We start from the raw sequence: 27,987 nt of genomic DNA, 5'->3' as shown, positions 1-27,987 counted from the left end.
TAATGAAACTTAAAAGCTTTTGCACAGCAAAGGAAACCATAAACAAGATGAAAAGACAACCCTCAGAATGGGAGAAAATATTTGCAAATGAAGCAACTGACAAAGGACTAATCTCCAAGATTTACAAGCAGCTCACGCAGCTCAATAACAAAAAAACAAACAACACAATCCAAAAATGGGCAGAAGACCTAAATAGACATTTCTCCAAAGAAGATATACAGATGGCCAACAGACACATGAAAGAATGCTCAACATCATTAATCATTAGAGAAATGCAAATCAAAACTACAATGAGGTATCATCTCACACTGGTCAGAATGGCCATCATCAAAAAATCTACAAACAATAAATGCTGGAGAGGGTGTGGAGAAAAGGGAACACTCTTGCACTGTTGGTGGGAATGTAAATTGATACAGCCACTATGGAGAACAGTATGGAGGTTCCTTAAAAAACTAAAAATAGAACTACCAAATGACCCAGCAATCCAACTACTGGGCATATACCCTGAGAAAACCATAATTCAAAAAGAGTCATGTACCACAATGTTCATTGCAGCTCTATTTACAATAGCCAGGACATGGAAGCAACCTAAGTGTCCATCATCGGATGAATGGATAAAGAAGATGTGGCACATATATACAATGGAATATTACTCAGCCATAAATGAAATGGAGGTATTTGTAATGAGGTGGATGGAGTTAGAGTCTGTCATACAGAGTGAAGTAAGTCAGAAAGAGAAAAACAAATACAGTATGCTAACACATATATATGGAATCTAAGGAAAAAAAAAAAGGGTCATGAAGAACTTAGTGGCAAGACGGGAATAAAGACACAGACCTACTAAAGAATGGACTTGAGGATATGGGGAGGGGGAGGGGTGAGATGTGACAGGGTGAGAGAGTGGCATGGACATATACACACTACCAAATGTAAAATAGATAGCTAGTGGGAAGCAGCCGCATAGCACAGGGAGATCAGCTCAGTGCTTTGTGACTGCCTAGGGGGGTGGGATGGGGAGGGTGGGAGGGAGGGAGATGCAGGAGGGAGGAGATATGGGAACGTGTGTATATGTGTAGCTGATTCACTTTGTTATAAAGCAGAAACTAACACACCATTGTGAAGCAATTATACTTCAATAAAGATGTTTAAAAAAATAAAAAATAAAAAATAAAATAAAAAATAAAATAAACCTAATTACCTCCCAAAGACCCCACCTCCAAATACCATCACATTGGGAGTTAGGGCTTCAACATACGTTTTTGCGGGAGACACATTCAGTCCAAAGCACCATGTCACTTGCCCATGCTCTGCTGCAAGGAAGGCCAGGAAAGCAAATATTTGGCATTTTCACCTTCTTTGATAATAGAGACTTTACCTCGTAGGATGAAAATTCCCCCAAACATAGACACAGTGTCCAGGTATTGGGCAGTCAAAAATCATGACAAGTGTCTACTCCAGCCACAGCTTGCATTTCTTTAGTATCCTTCTCAAAGCTGAGCAGCATTGAACCCTGAGGTCTTGCTCCCCACTGATATCATCCATAGTCAAAGTGATGCCATGGGGACAAATTTAAACAGCAGGACTTCAGACAGTTGGGAGAATGAGAATGTGAATATTAGCATTCCAGAGCTCCTTCCACTTAAGGTCTCTTTAGCCATACAGGGGTTCAAAGTAGGCAACAAATTCACTGATAAACTTAGAACAAAAGGAGAGGACTGTACCTACTATAAATTGCTTTGGTCTCTTGACTTTAAAGCAGAGTAGGAAACAATAGAAGAGAAAATGTGTCTCTGTATCCATTAATCAAGTGATGGCTTCCCAGGAAAACACTTGACACCTTAATAGTCATTGTTCAGTTAAACCTCAAATCTTTCCTACCAAATCCCCCTAATTTCAAACCTGCTGAGTTTATAGCAGTCAGTGTATGGTACTTTAGTACCATAGTGCTGGGCAAAAAAATATGAGGAAAATGTTGATTAAAAAAAAAAAAATCCCAGGACCATAATCCAAGGAAAAGCTGAAGAACACAAAACATACAAGTTGACCCCGCACAACCTGAAATGAAAGATTTCATCTATTACTCATCAGACCACCCAAGGCTGCAATACTGACTGAGACATGTGACCTTAACAGAGAGCTGGGAATCATTCCCAGGCACCAGGCACTTGCCTTGATGGGGACAGTGTTGGCTTTTCGTGACCCCTACGCTGGACACTGAGAACCCACCAAGAATTTACGTGCCAGGCACTTTGCTTAGTATTTTGATGAAAAATCAAGGTGAAAAAAAATGCCATCTCTGATACCGCCAAGTTTATAATCTATAGGAAACTAGACAGCAAGAATTCAAATTGCTGTAAGGTAGAACGTGATAAACGTCCTGAGGGCGGTGTCAAGTGCATGAGGATTCCGCGGAGGGAGACAGCAGGGAACTCAAAAAAGGCAAAGGGCAGGAAAGAGTAAATGCAACGTCTAAAGCCTCCTTCATGACTGCAAGTCATTTTCACAGATTATTAAATATAGTTAAGGCTGCAACAGACCCTGCAGGTCGTCCAGAACAATCTGTTCTTTTTGTGCTTAAAGAAAATGAGGCTCTCAAGAAGGTGAGAAGCAGAGTCCGAATTAGAACCCAAGTTTCCTGACTCCGAAACCCATTTGATTCCTCTATAGTCATGAGAGATTTATGAAAAGAAAATTTTCCTATCCATTCTTGTGCCCTGAACACCGCTATGCCCTTATACCCTAAACATTGAGAGAGGCCATTTGATCTTGTCCCTTGGTGGTGTGTCACTGAGGTGCACATGTCTGGGGAGGAGGGCGCTCACAGGGACCCAGCAGAGACGCCTACTTAGCTTAGCTGAGGCGCTGATAGACCCACCATTCTATGAAAGCCCTTCCGCACATAGCCTCCTGGAGACAACTGGGAGAGGCACAGAGATTGCCAATATCTGATCCAGGGGACTGAGGCTCTGAAGGGACAAGTGAAAATTCAATCTAGATTGAGCCGGTTTGGCTGTAGTCGTGTCTGAGCGGGTGTGAACTCAGGTGTCTCAGGTTCAGGATGTCATCAGGTGACACCTAAGGACACAGTACAGGGCACACTTGGCAGCAGCAGGGAAAAGAATGTGAACACCGCACAGCTTGTCCACAGCCAAGGATCAGAGCCAAGGGGGCCTAATTAACCTTTGAAATGATCGCTTCACAAAGAGGAGGTTGATTCCTCCTTGGTTCTGTCCCCTCCCCAACTCTGGCAAAAGATTCCACCCAGTAATTCGCTGGTAATATTCCACATCATTTCCTTTCCAGGAAGCTCCAGAGTTTCATATAGCCTTGATACGGCCACGCTGATTTTTCTTTTTCTCTATTTTCTGGGTTTCGTGCTTTTGTTCTTGTTTTGTTTTGTTTACTGTTTGGTTTTGGTCCCCAAAGGAGGCCTCATTATCTAATCTAGGGGATACCCCTCTTGATTTTCAGATATTTTCTTCCCTTTAATGTCAGGACCATGAACCAGCTATGAGCAAGTATCTTGACCACAGGCTGGAGTCTCTGGGTCTTCATGGAATGAAGTAGACATAGAAATGCTCATGATTGTCACCCTACTGGCACTGAGGCTTTCTTGTGGGAACTTATTTCCTGCAAACAATGGACCCTCTGGAGTTAGTTGTGACTGGTTTGGTCTCACTAGCATCTTTGCTGCCACCAAAAGCAAAACGATTCTCGGTACATTATAACCTGCTCCAATTACCCCACCTGCCAGCTCCCAAATCCTTAACTATTACAAACTTTGTGACGATGACTCTATAATAACCTCTGCCACGCGCTGAAGTCTGCATGGCATGTCTTTTCATGGAGGATTTCCTTAACTGGGCATCACAGGAAACTTTTCTCTCCTATTGACCAGATCAAGCGAGTTGCGGCTGGGTTCAGAATCAAGACGAGAATGATGAGAAGCTCTTCACCTCCCTCCGCCAGCCCTGCCAACAAACGTAGTTTATCTTGCTACCAAAAGAAAGTGCACCAACTAGGCTTCACTCTGCATGAGCTTTATGTTTTCAGCCCCGACATCTAAGCCTTGGGGAGGCAGCCTGATCAGCATAAGAATCAGTTTTTTTCACATTTTACAGAATAAATTAAAACAGGAAATATTTGGATTAGATAACAAGTTAGCGTAAGGAAGAATTTCCTAGTTGGGAGTTTGAACACTGAAACATTAATGGGATGTTCCTCTGGACTCCTTTCAGATTAAGGTTGCTAACATCCCGTCATGTGCAATGAAACTAGATAATAGAAGGAAGAGAAACTCACATTTCTTGCTTAGATATTCCTAATGGCTCATGTCACTTATACCCTCTGCACTGTGAGGGAGGTATTAAGGTACCTACATTTTACAGATGAAGAAACAGTAACTTTCTCAAATTCATACATTTTAAAACAGAAAGTCAAAGTTCTACCTAAAGCTGTCAGATATCAAAGTTCATAATTTTTCCAGTACAGCAATTCATCCAAAGAGGGCCACGTTATCATTTCATTATAGCCCTCTGATTCCGCAATTCCATTCTTTAAACCCCTTGTCTAGCACCATCAGACCTTTTAATTCTTTGTCAGTAAGCCAGTATTTGCCTGTAGAAAGACTTTGCCTTGGTGAAAAATATCAGATATTCTAAAATATCTTGGGAGATAGAAACACTTAAAAAAAAATAATAAAGTAAAATAACTGTAGATGTAAAATCCATGGTGTAATAACACCCTATGGCCTGACAAGGGCGACAGGACATGGCGGGGGGCAGGGAGCAACTTCCTGAAAACTGTCTCAGCCCCAGATGCCGGGTCTGTTTCATAAAAATGGGGAAGAAATGAGGAACTGAGCAAGATGTCGAAAGCCCTGATCAACTGGTAATTGTCCTCAGTTCTACACCCATAGTAAATGGTGACAAATTCATTCGAGAAATCCTGTCTTGTCAGCAGAGATCTTGGGAGGTCAGAAATCGAGTTCACATACCCTGGTGCAGAGAGTCTTCTGATCAGCTGGTCCGGCTATGGCTCTCTTGAGTTCTAGGATTTGGAATAAAGAGGTGTGGTTCAGTTTAAGAAGCCCCCAAGTCCACGTTGGTACAAACAGGACTTTCTCATTGTCATCTCAAAACAAAGGTACTCTTTTGAAAGTTCGGTAACCCAGTATTTAAGATCTCTGTGAAAGGACTGTTCCTCGTTGACTGCCCATCCCCCTCCAACTCCATCCTTGATTGGCTCCAGAGATGGCTGGTAGATAGGATTGTCCCCAGGGCAAAGGCGGGTCGCAGGATGCTACCTCCCACTCCCTTGCCCCTGGCACCCACCACTAATTGATTATAGTGCTCTTTCCTGCTGAGGCCAGCATAGCTCCAGGCAACCACTACCGATCATTTGGAGTTGGCACTCAAAAGGAAATCTATTTTGCTAAATTGCCCTAGGCACTTCTCAACAGTGTTTCAAAACCCCTTGTCAAATGTTGTGTGCCCATCCTCCCAGAATCTGAGCCATTGTTCAGAGGAACACCCAATAGGAGATGAAAGAAGAGTTTTGTTAATTACTACCTTAAAAAAAAAAAGACTTGAGAAAAATTTACTCAAGCATTTAACAACACCAAAATGTCTGCTTCTATGTTCTAGGCCCTGTACTATTCTTTACAGATACAAAGAAGAGTAAGACATATTTCTTATTCTCAAGATGCTCACAGTCTAGAAAGAGATAGAAACAAATAAATCCTGATGTGTTCTCTGATAGCTACACCTCAATCAGCAAGGCCAAAAGGAGGCACAACCCTTATCTACTTAAACACACACACACACACACACACACACACACACACACCCCACCACTCCTCACATTCACACCTAACTGCCTGAGGAAACTCATCCCTCTTTCTTGTTTCACAAGAACTATTATTCTTGCATCAGAAAGCTACTTGGGCAGACTGAAATATACAGAAGCTGGGGAATGTGTGCTCCTCTGATTAATTAACACATGATCTGGTAAAGAGTTCCACTTGGTTTTCAAGTTTCCAGATTTTTCTCCCAGACTTCTTGAAACTTCAATAAGAAAATTTTTTTTCTCAGCCCAAGTATTTTGGTTTCAGCATCACCAGCTGGGACTAATTACTTAAGCAGTCTTCTTTTTTTTTTTTTGGCTGTGTTGGGTCTTCGTTGCTGCATGCCGGCTTTCTCTAGTTGCGGCGAGTGAGGGCTACTCCTTGTTGCGGTGCGTGGGCTTCTCACTGCGGTGGCTTCTCTTGTTGTGGAGCACGGGCTCTAGGCATATGGGCTTCAGTAGTTGTGGCTCACGGGCTCTAGAGCACAGGCTCAGTAGTTGTGGCGCACGGGCTTAGTTGCTCCGTGGCATGTGTGATCGTCCCTGACAAGGGATCGAACCGTGTCCCCGGCATTGGCAGGAGGATTCTTAACCACTGAGCCACCAGGGAAGTCCCTTAAGCAGTCTTATCGATCTTTCAAGTGCCCGTGAATCACCGGGGATTTGTTAAAATGCAGATTTTTATTCACAAGGGCTAGGATTTATTCCTTGTCTCTTAACTTTTTTTCCATCTCTTTATCTCTTTGTGCTGTATTTTGAGAAATTTTGAGAGTTGGTATTATAGTGCAGTGATTAAATACAAGGGCTCTCCTTGAATTCAAGACTAGTTGTATGACTTTGGATAAATTACTTATCTTCTCTTTGTCTTGGTTTCCTAATCAGTAAAGTGGGGACATATAATTCTTGTAAGAATTAAATGAGATAATACATGGTAAATGCTTGAATAATACCTGGCACATAGTAAGCACTCAATATATATTAGATAATATTAGTTTTTCTTCAGCTCAATTTTATGCTTCACTAATTCACTCTTCAGTTATGTCCAGTCCATTATGTTTAGTTTTGTTCTTTCAACAACCTTATTTTTCACTAAATTGGTTCTTTTCCATAATATTCTATTCTGGATTCATAGAATCTTATTCTTACTTCATAAGCTCTTGCTCTTGTTTTATACATACTTTCACTCCTTTATCTCCTCAAGGTTATTAAATATATTTACAGTTTTTGCTACTTCTTCTTTACTTCCTCGGGTGTAAATTCTTTCTTTTATTATGCTTTCCCTTTATATCTGGAGGGTGTTAGCTATGGACTCATTACGGTCAGGAGATTTTTCAAGGCTCTCTGCTGGATTACCATTTCCACATACAAAGTTTGAGCAGGGCATAGCACCGATACACAAGCTTGCTCAGGTAGCTGTGGAAAGGACACCCTGCCAGGAGGTACGGTTCCAGACCTTGTTCCTGCAGGTGCAACACACTCTAGCGCTAACACAGGTGTTGCTATTCTGACTCCTGGCCTTGTGCTGGCTGTCCAGCTTCAGCTGGCTCCCATTGGCAGACTGGCAGGGCAGTTCCACCCCAGCAGCCTCCGGCCGCGTGCAGACCTACCTTCTTGGACCCTTTTCTTATGTCCTCCAGTTCAGCCATTTATTCATTCAACTGCTCTGAGCCTGACCTGGCATTTTTCTCTTTGGTTTCATTCTCAGGCTCCTCTCGTATGCCTTACCTCTTCCCACCCTCCCCTGTTCCAAGTTTTCCCCTTAACTCTGTCCTTAACATTATACTTTCATTTAACGAAACAAGATAGTCTTTATCAGAAATACTTAGGGACACATTTGTTTTCCCCTCCTGACCTCTCTAGCCCCAGGTTGCAGAGGCTTACAAACCTGTCATGCCATACGCTCAAAAACCTACAATCTCTCGAAGCCCCTCATTTCCCTCTACAGGAATCCTTGCAAGAGACACCAATACCAGAAGCTATTTGGGCTTTGGCACCACCAATCACTTGGCATGACAGCAAGTCCTGAATCCAGGAAGTGGGGGTGGGGGGCAATAGAAGTGCCAGGAAGTGAAGGAGATTACCATATTCATACAGATCTCAGCTCTCTTCAACCCCTCCCCTTGCTATATGGCTTTCTCTTCATATTTACTGAAGAATTCCCCTACAAGATATAGGTTAGATATAGCGCCACAGAGAACATTAACCATCATCACAACTTCATGGTAGACACATTTTTCCTCCCTCAATAGTATGGACTGGACTTAGAAACTTTTTCTTCCTCCAATCACATATATGTGAAAAAAGTTAACTTGTGTGTGTGCACATATGTGTGTATGTACACACACACACACACACACACAAGTCTCAAGATGAAATAAATTGTACGGTAATACTGGCTGCCTTCTTCCATGATTCATTTCCTCCTTTTCCATATGCTCTCTGCCTACATAAATACCTTTAGCCTGTTCATTAATTCCTTGGTAAATATATTCAATTCTTCCCTCTGTTCCTTTTCTCCAACACTCCAGTTGCTTTTTAGAGGTTTTAGCTCTAACCTTATGCTCTCTGTCTCTCTAACCCCACAGTGATTGTCACTATCTTTCTGTGTTTCTCTTTCCTCAAAGTCTTGTAAAATATAAAATACTGCAAAGCAGTGGTGTTCCTGGGATTTAGCATTTGGGGTGGCAGATGGGGTGGTAACGAATCTGCTCATGGGGGCTGGTACATCCCCCAGCAGTCTCAGCCCACTGCATACATTTTGAATTAAAAATATGAACGATAATGGAATTAGAAGCACATTAATGTGGCATTTAATCTATTGAGGAGTAGGTGTGAAAACAAACTCTTTACTAATACTTAATCCAACACAACTAACATATAGCTAAACATAATCTCCTTGATAGCAAACAGCTATGAAGATTTAGCTTCTCTGGTCTCACTACAACTTAGCCATCGGTGGAGAAGGCATTGGCAAAGGAGTAGCTCCAGCCCAGGAAGTTGAGGTTGGCTGCCAACCATGTTTCCTTTAGACTTTCTTCTTGAACCCTGGTTACCCCCTGCTCTTTCCACCCCAACTAGCCACAGACCCATTTTATGATAAGCCAGGACAGCTGTTGCTTATTCTTAACGTTATAATTATTCCTCTTTATATATCCCCCATCTAGATTTTGTAAACTCTTTTGATGACAAGGACTATGTTGATCTCCTGCCATGGGATGCATGGTGTGCATAGTAGGTGGAAAGTAAGCTATGTTTGTCGAGCAATACACTGTGCAAGCATTTCACTTACAGATTCTTGGGTATCCATCACAGCAACCTATGTCCATAGATGTCATCATGTCATAGATGTCATAAAGGTGAAGGAACTTTACTGAAATCACAGGGCTAGTAAGAGAGCCTGGATGCGAACTCCAATTTTCTTAACTCTAAAACATGTATTCTTTACACCACATTATGCCACAGAGTGCTGAACAAATGCATGCTGAATGATCAATGGATCCATCCATCCTGGATCCAAGGCACTTCAGTTCTGCCAGCTCAACTCTCTGATTGCAAAATAAAGGGTGGTCACTTAACCATGGATGTGAAACAACATGAGTGTTCTGTGAAAAGAACAACACTGGGTTCTAATTTAAATTGTCAGCATTTAGATATGGAAAAAACTGCACAGCAGCAATTCTCCCTATAAGGCTAGAAGGCATATCAGTTTTATTATCCCATCTGACAATTGACTGAATGGAAACAGAGAGACTTAGAGATGAGAGGCCTGGGTCAATGTCACATGGGCCGTTGTTGTCAATCTAGAATTAGAACCAAGAGCTTTTGCAAGCTGCATCCTCTGCTCAGTCACCCATAATTTTTCAAATACTAATGTACAATTATTCACCCCAAACACTAATGGAAACTGTGCACCAGGAGGAAACCTTTGTTATCAATTAACCAGTATTGAATCCCTATCTAGGACAGACACTGCGCAGGTGCTTTTGGGTTTTCTAGAGTAGAAAAACAGACCTCAGCCCCAGCCTCCTTTGTGATGTAACCATAGTGAAGCTAGAGAATTACATCAAGCACTGCAGATGGTATAGAATATCCTAATTACAATTCCAAATTGCACTAAATGCTTTTCTAAACAGCCAAAACCCCAGATAAATTAATTTGAAAGGACATATAAAATTGCAGTCATAGGGAGATAAAGCTTTCATTAGCAAATCTTTCCATTTTGCCTGACCACTTCCAAGTAACTTTTAGATCACTAAGGACACACACACACACACACACACACACACACACACAATTTTCTATGGCTTATAAAAAAAGAAAAAGCATTTCCATTATGTTCTGTTTCCTTTGAAGAATTCCCTGAGGAATTCTTCTAAAGTTGAGGCAAATCAGCATACACAGATACAGCCATTTACAATCTCCTTGGAAACTAGAATTCCTGGCCAATTCAGGCAGCAAGCAGCAAAATGTTTTCTCCAGGTTTACTTGAAGAGAGAAAAATATTGTGAAAAATGCAAAGGAAGGTGTATGTTGGGTTTCAGGGTCTGATGTGCTCTCCTCCAGGGGCCTACGTTTCCATGCACCAGGAAGACTGCACCAGGAAGTTTTATGCCAAGTCTACCTGCTGTGCCATCAAAATGAAATAAGCTAAAGAAAAATGATGATAATAAAAATGACTACCATTTATAGAGCCCTTAACAGATGCAGGCACTACACCGAGAAATTTATTTACATTCTCGCAACCACCCTAGGACGGAGGCATCATTTCCCTCATTTTACACACTAAGGAATGGAGGCCCAGTGATGTTAAGGAACTCACCTAAGGTCACACAGCTAATATGACTGGATGGCCATCAACCCAGGTCTATCTCTTCCCTGACTCAAAAGCCATGCAACAGTGCCCGTGCTCAGAACACACACTATATTCTCACAGGCACAACAGCGTTGTCAATAAGACCACCTTGACTGTCCCTCCACAGTTCAATGATGTAGTTAATGCCAAGCTTCAGGGGGGATTTTCCACTGAAAATGCTTAAAAGCAACCACGGGTTTTCAGTGCAGACACAGAACCGCTAAAGTAAAGAGAGAGGAACACCCCATTGTAAAGCAATTATACTCCAATAAAGATGTTAAAAAAAAAAAAAAAAGAAAGACAAAGGAGATGTTTCCCCAGATCGTATGGCCATCTACCTATTTACCTATACTTCATGACGCCCTTTGGCACAGATCTATACCATACGGGAAAATCCACAATAAGGAAAGCAACTTATTTGTGCTCTACCTCTAGATGGACACAAAGATTGAGGCGTAGTGACACACTCACGCACACACAAATGGAATACACAGATTTGTTTTGACAATCTATGATACTACAAAAATATTTATGAATGTAAGCTGCAGCAAAGTGCATCCATCTTCCAAAAGCACACACACCCCGCCAAAGACTGCTTAGATGTGGGGAAGGTGAGAATACCCCCTCAGAATCAACTGCCCTCGGGCTAAGAGGGTGCATAGGAGGGAAGCCTCCAGTTTTCTATGATCAGGATTTCTCATCATGGCGTTCTTTTCACAGAACACTTGTGTTCTTCACATCCACGGTTAAGTGACCACCCTTTATTTTGCAATCAGAGAGTCGAGCTGGCAGAACTGAAGTGGCTTGGCAGCTGCGGAGATGAAGCTCAACTGAACAAACAGATTCTTAAGTGATGCTTAGACGGGAGAACTTGGACACGGTTCAGATTTTTTTTTAATTCATTTAAATGTGTGATTGAATCCTACTCATTACCCTCTCGGCAGTATATTATATATTCAGCTCTTTATTGTATAATAATGCTGAGGGTGGAAAATAAGAAAGGTACAATATTACCAACTCTTCTTATTATAGAAAGAAGAGCAGCTTTGTTTATGTCATAAACAATAGTCAATAAATGCACATAACAAGTTAATTTTTCACAGCAATCCGTACCCAGAACTTGAAATATGCTATTTTGTTCTTTGGTCCAAATTTCTTGAGACAAATAAATCCTTCTGCACAGTAATCATACTGAAATCTTGGAGTAAACAGCATATAAGAGCGTACAGGCCCGGTTTAGAATGGTGCTTAGTGCAGACGGGTGACAGATGACTTTACCACCGCACCGCTCACACCTCTCTGACCTCCTTTCTCAGCACCCTCCTCTACTCACTCTTGCTGCCGCAGCCACGCGGACCCACCTGCTTCCCGCGAGTGGCCCAAATACGCTCCCTCTGCTTGGCCTCAGGGTCACTGCACTTGCCCTTTCCTCTGCCTGAGACCTTCCTGCCCCAGGTAGCCACGTTAAGCCCTCACTTCTTTCAAGTGTCTGCTCAAATGCCACCTTACATCTTCCTCCAGCATTCTCTCTCCTCCTAACCTACTAGTTACTTTCTGTATATTTTCTGATATATATTCATTTGATTCTTGACTCTCTTCTCCTACTCGAAGATAAGCTGGGGGCACAAGGGACTTTGTTCACTGCTGTAACCTCAGCACCTGGAATGGTACTCGCACAAGGTAAGTGCTCGGGAGGGAATAAATGAATGGATGGCACCAGAGCCAGTTTAGGGCTAGGGGTACAACAGGGGTGGCTGCCTCAGGTGTCAGCCGATAACAGGTGGCACAGACACCCCTGGAAAAGTAACGAGACGGAGAGTATTTATCTTAGAGCTCTCAAGAAAAATCTTGTAAATTTTTTTCCTTCCACATTTCTTTAATTGAAGTATAGTTGATTTACAATGTTGTGTTAGTTGCAGGTGTACAGCAAAGTGATTCAGTTACACATATACATATATCAAATGAAGAATTGGATTCACCACATGGGGCTGGGGGAGAATGAGCCTCCCCCAACGGAAGTGTTAGATAAACTACCCTCTAAGGAGGGTGAGTACAATTAGCTCTAAGGGCTTTTCTTTTACGGAGTGGAGTTCACAAGTTTGGGTCAGAGCAGAATTGCCTGTGTCTAACTAAGAGAGACCAAAAACAGCCACCAGTGGTTCTTCTTCCCCTCCCTTCCCCACGTTCTGCTCAGCCCCTCCTCTAAATTAATGCTGCATGAAGAGTTAAATAATACTGGTTTGAAGGAGTGCCATGTCATCTGCCTGCCCTGTGTACCCACGTACCTCTCCTCTGTTTCAGGACCTATAGTACTTTTCAGTTACCTTTTGGATCCCATTCAAACTCCTCAGCTTTGGCACTCAATTCCTGGAACCCGACTGTATTCCTTTACATGGCACAAGAGACTTTGCATATAGAATTAAGATTACTGACCGTAGGGAGATTAACCAAGATGGCGGAGTAGAAGGACGTGCTCTCACTCCCTCTTGCGAGAGCACCAGAATCACAACTGGCTCCTGGAAAATCATTGACAGGAAGACCCTGGACTTCACCAAGGAGGATACCCCACGTCCACGGACAGAGGAGAAGCCACAGTGAGACGGTAGGAGGGGCGCAATCAGAGTAAAATCAAATCCCATAACTGCTGGGTGGGTGACTCACAGACTGGCGAACACTTATACCACAGAAGTCCACCCACTGGAGTGAAGGTTCTGAGCCCCACGTCAGGCTTCCCAACCTGGGGGTCCGGCAACGGGAGGAGGAATTCCTAGAGAATCAGACTTTGAAGCCTAGTGGGAATTGATTGCAGGACTTTGACAGGACTGGGGGAAACAGAGACCCCACTCTTGGAGGGCACACACAAAGTAATGTGTGCATCGGGACCCAGGGGAAGGAGCAGTGACCCTGGGGGAGACTGAACCAGACCTACCTGCTGGTGTTGGGGGGTCTCCTGCAGAGGCGAGTGGTGGCTCTGTTCCACCGTGGGGATAAGGACACTCGCAGCAGAGGTTCTGGGAAGTTCTCCTTGGCGTGAGCCCTCCCAGAGTCGGCCATTAACCCCACCAAAGAGCACGGGTCGGCTCCAGTGTTGGGTTGCCTCAGGCAAAACAACCAACAGGGAGGGAACCCAGCCCCACCCATCAACAGTCAAGTGGATTAAGGTTTTACTGAGCTCTGACCGCCACAGCAACAGGGAGGGAACCCAGCCCCACCCATCAACAGTCAAGTGGATTAAGGTTTTACTGAGCTCTGACCGCCACAACAACAGTCAGCTCTACCCACCACCAGAGCCTCCCATCAAGCCTCTTAGATAGCCTCAACCACCAGAGGGCAGACAACAGAAGCAAGAAAAACTATAATCCTGCAGCCTGTGGACCAAAAACCACAGTTACAGAAAGATAGAGAAAATGAAAAGGCAGAGGGCTATGTACCAGATGAAAGAACAAGAAAAAACCCCAGAAAAACAACTAAATGAAGTGGAGATAGGCAACCTTCCAGAAAAAGAATTCAGAATAATGATAGTGAAGATGATCCAGGACCTCGGAATAAGAATGGAGGCAAAGATTGAGAAGATGCAAGAAATGATTAACAAAGACCTAGAAGAATTAAAGAACAAACAAACAGAGATGACCAATACAATAACTGAAATGAAAACTACACTAGAAGGAATCAATAGCTGAATAACTGAGGCAGAAGAACGGATAAGTGACCTGGAAGACAGAATGGTGGAATTCACTGCTGCAGAACAGACTAAAGAAAAAAGAATGAAAAGAAATGAAGACAGCCTAAGAGACCTCTGGGACAACATTAAACGCAACAACATTCGCATTATAGGGGTCCCAGAAGGAGAAGAGAGAGAGAAAGGACCAGAGAAAGTATTTGAAGAGATTATAGTCGAAAACTTCCCTAACATGGGAAAGGAAATAGCCACCCAAGTCCAGGAAGCGCAGAGAGTCCCATACAGAATAAATCCAAGGAGAAACACGCCGAGACACATAGTAATCAAAGTGGCAAAAATTAAAGACAAAGAAAAATTATTGAAAGCAGCAAGGGAAAAACGACAACATACAAGGGAACTCCCATAAGGTTAACAGCTGATTTCTCAGCAGAAACTCTGCAAGCCAGAAGGGAGTGGCACGATATACTTAAAGTGATGAAAGGGAAGAACCTACAACCAGGATTACTCTACCCGGCAAGGATCTCATTTAGATTTGTTGGAGAAATCAAAAGCTTTACAGACAAGCAAAAGCTAAGAGAATTCAGCACCACTAAACCAGCTCTACAACAAATGCTAAAGGAACTTCTCTAAGTGGGAAACACAAGAGAAGAAAAGGACCTACAAAAACAAACCCAAAACAATTAAGAAAATGGTCATAGGAACATACATATCGATAATTACCTTAAACGTGAATGGATTAAATGCCCCAACCAAAAGACATAGACTGGCTGAATGGATACAAAAACAAGACCCATATATATGCTGTCTACAAGAGACCCACTTGAGACCTAGGGACACATACAGACTGAAAGTGAGGGGATGGAAAAAGATATTCCATGCAAATGGAAATCAAAAGAAAGCTGGAGTAGCTATACTCATATCAGATAAAATAGACTTTAAAATAAAGAATGTTAAAAGAGACAAGGAAGGACACTACATAATGATCCAGGGATCAATCCATGAAGAAGATATAACAATTATAAATATATATGCACCCAACATAGGAGCACCTCAATACATAAGGCAACTGCTAACAGCTATAAAAGAGGAAATCGACAGTAACACAATAATAGTGGGGGACTTCACTTACACCAATGGACAGATCATCCAAAATGAAAATAAATAAGGAAACAGAAGCTTTAAATGACACAACAGACCAGAGAGATTTAATTGATATATATAGGACATTCCATCCAAAAACAGCAGATTACACGTTCTTCTCAAGTGCGCACGGAACATTCTCCAGGATAGATCACATCTTGGGTCACAAATCAAGCCTCAGTAAATTTAAGAAAATTGAAATCATATCAAGCATCTTTTCTGACCACAACGCTCTGAGATTAGAAATGAATTACAGGGAAAAAAACATAAAAAGGACAAACACATGGAGGCTAAACAATACGTTACTAAATAACCAAGAGATCACTGAAGAAATCAAAGAGGAAATAAAAAAATACCTAGAGACAAATGACAATGAAAACACGACGACCCAAAACCTATGGGATGCAGCAAAAGCGGTTCTAAGAGGGAAGTTTATAGCTATACAAGCCTACCTAAAGAAACAAGAAAAATCTCAAGTAAACAATCTAACCTTACACCTAAAGAAACTAGAGAAAGAAGAACAAACAAAACCCAAAGTTAGCAGAAGGAAAGAAATCATAAAGATCAGAGCAGAAATAAATGACATAGAAACAAAGAAAACAATAGCAAAGATCAATAAAACTAAAAGTTGGTTCTTTGAGAAGGTAAACAAAATTGATAAGCCATTAGCCAGACTCATCAAGAAAAAGAGGGAGAGGACTCAAATCAATAAAATCAGAAATGAAAAAGGAGAAGTTACAACAGACAGCGCAGAAATACAAAGCATCCTAAGAGACTACTACAAGCAACTTTATGCCAATAAAATGGACAACCTGGAAGAAATGGACAAATTCTTAGAAAGGTATAACCTTCCAAGACTGAATCAGGAAGAAACAGAAAATATGAACAGACCAATCACAAGTAATGAAATTGAAACTGTGATTAAAAATCTTCCAACAAACAAAAGTCCAGGACCAGATGGCTTCACAGGTGAATTCTATCAAACATTTAGAGAAGAGCTAACACCCATCCTTCTCAAACTCTTCCAAAAAATTGCAGAGGAAGGAACACTCCCAAACTCATTCTATGAGGCCACCATCACCCTGATACCAAAACCAGACAAAGACACTACAAAAAAAGAAAATTACAGACCAATATCACTGATGAATATAGATGCAAAAATCCTCAACAAAATACTAGCAAACAGAATCCAACAACACATTAAAAGGATCATACACCACAATCAAGTGGGATTTATCCCAGGGATGCAAGGATTCTTCAATATACGCAAATCAATCAATGTGATACACCATATTAACAAATTGAAGAATAAAAACCATATGATCATCTCAATAGATGCAGAAAAAGCTTTTGATAAAATTCAACACCCATTTCTGATAAAAACTCTCCAGAAAGTGGGCATAGAGGGAACCTACCTCAACATAATAAAGGCCATATACGACAAACCCACAGCAAACATCATTCTCAATGGTGAAAAACTGAAAGCATTTCCTCTAAGATCAGGAACGAGACAAGGATGTCCACTCTCACCACTATTATTCAACATAGTTCTGGAAGTCCTAGCCACGGCAATCAGAGAAGAAAAAGAAATAAAAGGAATACAAATTGGAAAGGAAGAAGTAAAACTGTCACCGTTTGCGGATGACATGATACTATACATAGAGAATCCTAAAACTGCCACCAGAAAACTGCTAGAGCTAATTAATGAATATGGTAAAGTTGCAGGATACAAAATTAATGCACAGAAATCTCTTGCATTCCTATACACTAATGATGAAAAATCTGAAAGAGAAATTATGGAAACACTCCCATTTACCATTGCAACAAAAAGAATAAAATACCTAGGAATAAACCTACCTAGGGAGACAAAAGACCTGTATGCAGAAAACTATAAGTCACTGATGAAAGAAATGAAAGATGATACCAACAGATGGAGAGATATACCATGTTCTTGGATTGGAAGAATCAACATTGTGAAAATGAGTATACTACCCAAAGCAATCTACAGATTCAATGCAATCCCTATCAAATTACCAATGGCATTTTTTATGGAGCTAGAACAAGTCATCTTAAAATTTGTATGGAGACACAAAAGACCCCGAATAGCCAAAGCAGTCTTGAGGCAAAAAAATGGAGCTGTAGGAATCAGACTCCCTGACTTCAGACTATACTACAAAGCTACAGTAATTAAGACAATATGGTACTGGCACAAAAACAGAAACATAGATCAATGGAATAAGATAGAAAGCCCAGAGATTAACCCACGCACCTATGGTCAACTAATCTATGATAAAGGAGGCAAAGATATACAATGGAGAAAAGACAGTCTCTTCAATAAGTGGTGCTGGGAAAACTGGACAGCTACATGTAAAAGAATGAAATTAGAATACTCCCTAACACCATACACAAAAATAAACTCAAAATGGATTAGAGACCTAAATATAAGCATGGACACTATCAAACTCTTAGAGGAAAACATAGGAAGAACACTCTTTGACATAAATCACAGCAAGATCTTTTTTGATCCACCTCCTAGAGTAATGGAAATAAAAACAAAAATAAACAAGTGGGACCTAATGAAACTTCAAAGCTTTTGCACAGCAAAGGAAACCATAAACAAGACGAAAAGACAACCCTCAGAATGGGAGAAAATATTTGCAAATGAATCAACGGATAAAGGATTAATCTCCAAAATATATAAACAGCTCATTCAGCTCAATATCAAAGAAACAAACAACCCAATCCAAAAATGGGCAGAAGACCTAAATAGACATTTCTCCAAAGAAGATATACAGACGGCCACGAAGCACATGAAAAGATGCTCAACATCACTAATTATTAGAGAAATGCAAATCAAAACTACAATGAGGTATCACCTCACTCCTGTTAGAATGGGCATCATCAGAAAATCTACAAACAACAAATGCTGGAGAGGGTGTGGAGAAAAGGGAAACCTCTTGCACTGTTGGTGGGAATGTAAATTGATACAGCCACTATGGAGAACAATATGGAGGTTCCTTAAAAAACTAAAAATAGAATTACCATATGACCCAGCAATCCCACTACTGGGCATATACCCAGAGAAAACCGTAATTCAAAAAGACACATGCACCCGAATGTTCATTGCAGCACTATTTACAATAGCCAGGTCATGGAAGCAACCTAAATGCCCATCAACAGACGAATGGATAAAGAAGTTGTGGTACATATATACAATGGAATATTACTCAGCCATAAAAAGGAACGAAATTGAGTCATTTGTTGAGACGTGGATGGATCTAGAGACTGTCATACAGAGTGAAGTAAGTCAGAAAGAGAAAAACAAATATCGTATATTAATGCATGTATGCGGAACCTAGAAAAATGGTACAGATGAGCCAGTTTGCAGGGCAGAAGCTGAGACACAGATGTAGAGAATGGACATATGGACACCAAGGGGGGAAAACTGCGGTGAGGTGGGATGGTGGTGTGCTGAATTGGGCGATTGGGATTGACATGTATACACTGATGTGTATAAAACTGATGCCTAATAAGAACCTGCAGTATAAAAAAACAAACAAAACAACTAATACTAAACTTTCATTGGGTTATTTGTATGGAAATATGTTAATATAAATGTTTCAGACATTACATGAAATTTCTAAAAATCAAAAAAAAAAAGATTACTGACCGTAAAATAGGGAGTTTAGGAGATTATCTGATTAGGCCCAATGTAATCAATCATATGGGCCTTTAAAAGAGGAACAGGAAAGCAGAAGAATCAGAGAGACGTAGCAGAAGAGGGAGGCAGAGGGGTGATTCAAGGTGTGAGAAAGACTCAAACTGCCACTGTCGGCTTTGAAGATGGAGGAAAGGGACCACAAGCAAAGAATGTAGGTGGCCTCTAGAAGCTGAGAACAGCTTCCCACCAACAGCCAGCAAGGAGAGCGATACCTCAGTCCTAGAACCACAGCAGGTTAACTCTGCTAACAACCTGAGTGAGCCTGGAAGTGGGCTCTCCCCCAGAGTCCAGCCACGCCAGACCTTCACCTTGGCCATATGAGCTCAAAACGGAGAAACCAGTTGAGCTCACTGGACTTCTGACCTACAAAACCACAAGATGATAACTTTGTGTTCACATAAAACTGCTAAATTTGTGACAGTTTGTTATGACAGCAATAGAAAAATAATTCAAGACCTTTAGCAAACTGGATCCAACTTATACACCCAAAACATCCCATTGCTCTGAAACCTGTATCCACTGCTCTCGCCAACCTGTCTGCCTTCAGTCCATAACACGCTCATTTGTCATTAATCCGATACTGCCCCTCCACTCAAGATTTCTCTTGCCACACCAACTCAAAGCCAGTCCTCCAAGGCTGAGTCAGACCCAGGTCCCACCTCTTTCATCTTTTAATCTGGTTGTCTAACAGGATTTTCCACTTAGGGACTTCCAAATGTCACACTATGCTTCATGTAATTATGTATTTTTGTCAAATATCTTATCATTTTCTTTCCCAACAAAACTCTGAGCCCTTCATAAGCTGAAATCGTGTTGTCTTTGTGTCTGGCAAAGCACAAAACAGTGGATACATAGTGAACGATTCCCAGGAACGTACTCACTTCACTTCAAAATGACCACTGGGAGATGTTTTCCATGTAGAATATTTCTAATCTACTCATGTGACAGGATTAGCAAATTTTTTGTGTGTGTGACGGTAGTTGATTTCAGCTAGTATCAGAGATCAGATATGCAGATTTGATACAGTAATAGTAAGCACTTAATTTCATTTATTTCTATCTTGCCAGCACAGCGATCTCACCTGATGCCTACTTTTCCACTCCATCCTGATTCCATGGAATTTGGTACTAACAGCATGTAAGTCACAATCATACCACGTGGGGAGAGCTCATCTACCTTAGTTAGAGCAGTACCGCGTCTCATTGCCTAAACAACGTCTCCATCTTTCATTGCAGTAAATAGACCAGATAAACAATGACACCTGCTTTCTCTCAAGAATAAGTGCTCACAATAAAGAAAATTTGAAGTTTTTGTCTTGTTACTAAGAGGTTTTGAATCAGTACACACACAGTGAACAAACTTGCTCTATGGACCTCATAACAGCAATCTGAAGGTAGCAAGTTGTAAAATATTCCTTGTTCTGTCCTATGCTTAAAAACATGTATCTGTACATTTTATTTACCTCATATTTATCCTCACCACATTCTCACACATGATAACCAGCAGGTTCAGACAATGATTCAGTAAAAAAAAAAAAAAAAAGTATATTTTTCATGGTAATGTTAATAGCTTTCATTATAAATTGTGTCCATTTTAATATAAAGTCATTCAGGGAACAGCTCCTAAGTACCACCTATATGGTTAAAACCTCCTATCCACTCTGTATGATTTAACTAAGATTAAAACTGTTGGTTTCTCCCCTTCATCTTAGCATATGAAGCCCTCTTTCATCTGGCTTCTCCCGAACTTTCCAGCTTTGGTTCCCACCTACCTCTGACCCCACTGTTTCCAACAGCTCTGTAGTTTCTCACACGTGGACACGTAACATGAAGTATGGCCTCTGTGACCCGGCTCAAATGGTTTTCTTTGCCTAAAGTTTTTATCTCTTAACCCCCCAGCCTAGTTAACCCCAATTCAACTTTCAGAACTCAGTTTAAATGTCACTTCCTCCAAGAAGACTTTTTTACCCCTCTCCCCACTTAGACTTCCTTACCTCCTTAAAATCTATGACTTTCTTGAGGACAGGAATGAGATCTGAATTGTTTTCATAGCCTTGGGATTAAAAACAGTACCTGACACCCAATAGTCTCAATAAATAACTGTTGAATGAAAACGTTTCAAGTACAGTGGTTGTTAACAACTCCTCAAGTAGCTCATAAGAAAACCAAAACATGGATGCAAATATTAAACATTGGTATAAGATGTATCACAGGATGGGATAAGTATATTAGCTTCCTATATCTGCCATAAAAATTAGCACAAATGTGGTGTCTTGAAACAGAAATTTATTCTCTCACAGTTCTGGTAACCAGAAGTCCAAAATCAAGGTGCAGCCCACACTCACTCCAGGGCCTCTGGAGGAGAATTCTTTGCCTGCCTCTCTCCTAGCTTCTGATAGCTGCTGGCAATCCTAAGTGTTCCTAGCTTTTAACTACATCACCCCAATCTCTTCCTCCATCATCACATTGACTTCACCTCCGAATGTCTTCTTCTCTGTGTGTCTGTCTTACAAGGATATATGTGATTGAATTTAGTATCCACCAGGCTAACTCAAGGTAAACATCTCTCTCAAGATCCTTAACTTAATCATATTCTTTACCTTATAAGATAACATTTACTCTTTTACCATATAGTGTAATATTCACAGGTTCCAGGGATGAGGATGTGGACCTGTGTTTTCAGAGGTACCATTCAAGTACAACAGGTGTCGGTTAGTGGGGTATCCAAGAAGATCCAAGAAAAGTCATGGAAATTCAGAGGAAGGAGGACAAAGGGTTGGAGTGATGTCCACGGAGCCTTAACACTTCAAAGTGTCAAGGTAATTTGCTATCATGCATATGAACCCTTCTGTTTTGGTAATGGCCCCTTTGAGGTAGCACAGTGATGCTGATCTCGTTGAAGAAACTAAGGAATGGAAGGAACATGTGCATGTTACAGAAACACTAGTGATGGGGTTGCCATCGAAATTTAACTCTCCTCTCCTCTATCCTTTTTTTTTTTAACATCTTTATTGGAGTATAATTGCTTTACAATGGTGTGTTAGTTTCTGCTGTATAACAAAGTGAATCAGCTATACATATACATATATCCCCATATCTCCTCCCTCTTGCGTCTCCCTCCCACCCTCCCCATCCCACCCCTCTAGGTGGTCACAAAGCACCGAGCTGATCTCCCTGTGCTATGCAACTGCTTCCCACTAGCTATCTATTTCACACTGAGTAGTGTATATATGTCCATGCTACTCTCTTATTTCGTCCCAGCTTACCTTTCCTCCTCCCTGTGTCCGCAGGTCCATTCTCTACATCTGCGTCTTTATTCCTGTCCTGCCCCAAGGTACTTCAGACACTTTTTTTTTTTTTAGATTCCATATATATATATGTGTTAGCATATGGTATATGTTTTCCTCTTTCTGACTTACTTCACTCTGTATGACAGACTCTAGGTTCATCCACCTCACTACAAATACCTCAATTTCGTTTCTTTTTATGGCTGAGTAATATTCCATTGTATATATGTGCCACATCTTCTTTATCCATTCATCTGTCGATGAACACTTAGGTTGTTTCCATGTCCTGGCTATGCTTTATTATCTATACTTCGTTATCTTCCAAAATGAATTTGAGAGATTAAATGACAGACACAGCACAGAGCTTCTTCCCATTATTTAAGTAACAGTTTTTCATTTCTTCTTTCACTCCTGCTGAAGTTCTCTAGTGCAGATGCTAATTGCTACACACTGGACAAAAGGAACAGAGTAAGAAAAGCTGGGTGCTGCCCATAATCAACAAATATTGACGCAGCATCTGCCCTTTGCAAAATATTTTGAGGAATATGAAGATGAATTAGACATGCATTCATACTCAGGGAGCTAGCATCTCGTAGATGATGCAATCAGGTGACAAATTCAAGGCAGTGTGTCTTTAATGGTCCTCCAGAGAAGATGCTGTGGGGAGTTAGAGCAAGAGAAAGCATTCCTGGCTAAAGGCATCAGGAAAGAATTCATGGAGCAGTTGGCATTTGAACGGGGCATTGAAACGAAAGTTCTTTACTAAGTAGAGCTGGAGGTGGAGAAGAGGGGGAACATGGGCAAAGGTAATGTAAGCAGAAAGGAGAATATATACAAAAGTGCGGAGGGAAAAGACTATGAATTGTATTGGGAAACAACAAGAGATTCAGGGTATATGCAAGAGAACAGTGGAAGATAAAAATGAAAAGGAAAATTGTGATATGTGGTCCTCGACTATCAAGGAAATGATAAGGAATTTATTAAATAGGCATGGAGCTGTTGTTAAAGATATTTTGAATAAAGAAAAGACATAATCAGAGTTGTTTGGGAAGATTACTCCGGCAGGAGTGTGAAAGATGTATTAGATGGCGGGGGAGGCTAGATGCTGAAAGATCACTGCAATAGTACAGCCAAGAGCTAAATAGGGGTCTTGATTAGGAAAGCAGCCATGTGAAAGCCATGTGAAAGGAACAGAAGAAGTGAGAGCAATTTCAAAGGGAAACTCAATAGGACATAATGACTTACTGGGTATAGGGGACTGGAGATATAGGAGGAGTCAGAGATGAGTTTAAGAAACGATAATGTGATCCAGTGATGTCAGTGGAAGAATTTGGAAAGTCAGAAGGGGGAACAAGTTTAACAGCAAAAATGATTAACTTCGTTCGCAGGTGTTAAATTTCAAGAACCAGCAGGACATAAAATAAAGATGCCAAGAAAAGACATGATTGGAATATAAATGCAAGAAACATTCCATGGAGAAAATAACTGAAGTCGTAGAGATTTATGACGTCACAAAGGGAGAGAGAGAGTATATCCTAAAGCTTAAGGAACATCCATAATTAATGAGTGGTGGAAGGGTAGAAGCTAGCCAAGAAGACCGGGACCAAGAAGTGATTTCACCAAAGAAGTAAGAAGAGTCCAAATGCTGAAAAAGAACAGAATTCAAGGCAGAAGGGGATTTCATGGAAGGGTCATCAATATCAAATATTGCAAATTTCAAAAATGTATTATCAAGGCACAGATTGCATCTGTGTTTAGGAGGTCGTTTTTTTTCAATGGACACAGGGGCCAAATTGCAAGGGGTTAAAGACTAATTGGTAATGAATAAGGCTTGTAGATAAATGATTCAAGAAGTTTAAGGGTAAAACACCAGAAGCCAATATCCGAGGAGGAATGGAGTCAAAAGAACGTTGATGTGTTTAGGTGTTTATTGCTATTTTTTTTTCTTTTTAGAACAAATGGTTATATATACTCCAATCAGTGTTTAGTATCTAGTGCCTACCTTGTGCCCTTGTGCTCGTTGGTGAAATCCACAGATGATTAGAACTTGATCCTATGCTCAAGCAGTAAACAATTTAGTGGATAAACTAGAAATTTACATATGTTGCTCAACACAGTGTGGTAAGGACGGGATCAAGGTAAGTGGGAAGCTGTGGGAGCACCGGGGAGGGGCTTAGCCTGGTCTGAGACAAGGGAGGCAATGGTGCCAAAGGACCCCCTGGACAGGGGCTGCCACGTGAGTCTTGAAGGACTAGGAGTTAGACTGGCCTGTTTCAATAAAAGAGTGGGAAAGAGAATACTTCATATGTTTTCTGCAAAGACAAAGAACTTTAACAGGAAAGAAAAGCAGAAGCTGACGAGAGAGTAAATAAAGGCAGTTGAGTTCTGAGATGGGAAAGGATGAGATCAAGCAGGCCAGTAAAGGAATTTGCCTTTCCTGGGAAAAGACAACAGGGAAGGAGACAGAAATTGATGAAGAAATGGGGTGACGTTCAAGCAGTAAAGAAAGAGGCAGGGGAGCCAGGGATTCTGCCTCGTTCCTCTTTGAACAATGGAAGGTCAACCATCTCCTGAGAGCAGGGTGGGGTCTGGGGAGGGCAGAGAAGTGATGATTACTAGATTAATAGTCTTTCATTCTTTTTAAATAAAAGCATTTATTTAAATCAAAGGTGGTGCGGGGCTCAGTCTCTTCCTAGTGCATATAGGGTGAGAAACAATTCAGCCAGAAGGTGCGGAGCTTGGGGTCTGAAGCCAGAGTACCTGGGTTGTCTTGTCTGTTCCTCATATTAGCAGCAGATGTGCAAGGCTTTATGATATAAATAATCTCTCTGTCTCTAGGTTTGCTCATCTAGAAATAGGACAAATAATAGTACTTAACTCACAGGTCTGTGATGAGGTGTCAAAGAATGAATACCTCTAAGGTGCTGAGAACAGTGTCTGGCACATAACACATACTCAAAAATGTTAATTCTTATTAATATTAGACCAGTGCTATTTACTAGAACTTTCTGAAGTGGTGGAAATGTCCACTGTGCCCTCCCACACGGTAGCCACTAGCCACAGGTGGCCACTGAGCTCTGGAACTGTGGCTAGGGTAACTGAAATATTAATTTTTACTCATTTCAATTAAAAAGCCACCTGTGGCCCTGCAGAAGAAGAGCAACCATTTTAAACAGGGTTTTATGGGTATGAAAAAAGACACTGAAGTCCATCCTCCAAGGACCCTAGTCCTCAAATAGAGTAGAACAGACCCAACCAAATAAAGATACGGTTGTAACTCCTAGGACTCAGCCTTATTTTGCTGGTGCTGATGATCTAAGATAGTACGGAGAGAAGATGTGCTCATGGCCCCTGTAATTCCAAAGGAGGTTTTAGTATCTGGTAGGATATTTGTTAGATAAACAAGAGGCAAGTGGCATATCCCCAGGTGAACAGAACAGAGGTTCAGCCAGCTTTCTGCTGAAGTGTGTCAGTTGAGAGCCATTTAGAAGGTCGACTGGAGCTCAAAAAGAAACCGAGAGCTGCTGCCAGATGTAGTCTTGAGCCCCGTTAATATCTGATGACAATGGAGTCATTTCACATCAGAGCCACTAAAAGAGCCAGTATCATACTCTGTGCGACAACATAAAACTCCAGTAGTCTGCAGTATTGATAAAACACAAAAGGAGAGAGGAGAAAGGTTATCAATGAATAATGCATTTCCTTTTGTGGAAGCAGGGGGAGAAGAAACAAACAGATCATTAATGGACTAAATGCGATTAGGGTCCACGGTAGAAGGGGGGCCAGCACCGGCTCCTGCCAGCAAGGTCACCAGCAAAGGAGGCTGCTTTGAAGTGGAAGAGGGGGCGGGGCAGTTTGTGATGGAGCTCTTTTTGAGCTGCTGCTTTTACTTTCCAGTATTTTCAAAACCTCTTCTGGAAGCCAAGATTGGTTGTGTTATCTCTCTGTTTCTAGAATAAAATAGCATAGTGGTGAAAACAGTGGATTCCTAAGAATTTATGAAAAGGTATGATCATATATGAAAAGCTTAATTAAGATGGTCGTGTGGGGAAATGAAGGATAAAGCAACTCAAATAAAACGACTGGAAGTAATTAAATAAAGAAAAAACATTCTTGAGCGTTGTCAAGAAGACAGACATGCAAAAGTTGCAAGTTGCCATTTGCTTTGTGCAATAAGGCACTTTCCTGTAGAGTGGCATACCTTGATCCTTTCAAAATGAAATGTTTGAAATTCACTAATAGATTTCACTGTTTAGGGGAATTCTGTGTGTTTCATGTATATGTACATTAAAACAACAACAGCAACAAAACAAAAAAATCCCTCTTTCTGGTATAAATACTGCTACCAAATCAAGGTCTCATTACAGGAACTTCTCTTCCTGTTCCGTAGAGCAGTTACAGGCTTTGGAGGCCAGCAGACCTGGATTCAAACCAAGCTCCACTTCTTATTGCCTATGTGATCTTGGGTGAGTTATTTTACCTCACTGAGCTTCAATTTCCCTAGCAGTAAAATGGTGGTAATAATACATATTCACGCAATGTTGTAGAATTGAATTCGATGAAGCAGCCTATACAAAATACCTAAGTGTGCCTGCCTCCTAGTACGGGCTTAATAAATGCTAGTTGCTCCTTCAGGAAGGGGTCAGGGCGTGCATTCCCCTGAGAGGCATCAGACTCCAAGGAAGCATGACACAGCAAAGAGCTGATTTGACTCCCATTTAGACACAGAAACTAAGAACTCTAAGATTCCTTCTCCCAGGAACCACACTTGTCCTGGAGGTTCTTTTAGGCCTTCAGGATAAGCCAGAGACTGGGAATAAAAGTCTCCTTCTGCCTCAGGCTCCAGATAAAGCCCTAAGTCCTAGGAACTTCCCCTGAGGCTATTAGGACACTTGCTCAAGGTGGCTAATGTTAGCGTTGAACTGTGACCCACTCTGACCCCACCTGCCATCCCAACCTCCAGCGTCAGGCTACTGGTTCACACCTTGGATTCTCAGCTGCTCAGCTAAGCTTATTGTTCCCGCCTAGAACAAGGAGCCCTGCCTAGGCCATCAGATTTTAGGCTTTGATTTTCAAATGTCATCTTTCCTGACATTGAACAAGATGTGTGTGTACCATAGCAAAAGAAATAGCAGCATGTTTAAGGGAAGCAAACTGCTAGCAAACAGCCTGAGGCAGGCAATGGGGTTAGAGAGGAATTGAAGCTGGTTAAGGGTGGCACAGGGGTCTGGCATAAGCCAGAGGAGGTTGGACATAGTTTGAGATGAGTAGTTGCCCTGGAGTTAGTCCAGCCAGGTAGGACATGGGTTGCAGTTTCCTGACCTCAGACCACACAGAGGCCGGAGCTCAGACACTGGCCACCAAGCAGGGAAAGCTCCAGGCTCTGTTCTTGTTCTAGGTTTTTGTTAGAGAAGGTGACCTGGAAGATTCATTAGCTCAGATTCCTCCTGGAACTCTCTAGGTCT

General features: G+C 41.5%; 1 long non-coding RNA gene across 1 annotated transcript in view; it reads right to left on the bottom strand.

Moving 5' to 3' along the window:
* LOC309630287 overlaps positions 1 to 27,987 on the bottom strand; it is a 77,934-nt gene that overhangs the window by 11,408 nt on the left and 38,539 nt on the right. The window contains exon 2 of the long non-coding RNA XR_014245568.1: positions 1,191 to 5,049. This is a non-coding gene — a long non-coding RNA (uncharacterized lncRNA). The remainder of the gene's footprint in view (positions 1 to 1,190; positions 5,050 to 27,987) is intronic.

The sequence above is a fragment of the Balaenoptera borealis genome (assembly GCF_965194805.1).
Source record: "Balaenoptera borealis genome assembly, chromosome: 6".
NCBI classification, from domain to species: domain Eukaryota; kingdom Metazoa; phylum Chordata; class Mammalia; order Artiodactyla; family Balaenopteridae; genus Balaenoptera; species Balaenoptera borealis.
Note: the sequence above shows the minus strand (reverse complement) of the source record. Positions and strands in the feature narration are given on the sequence as shown.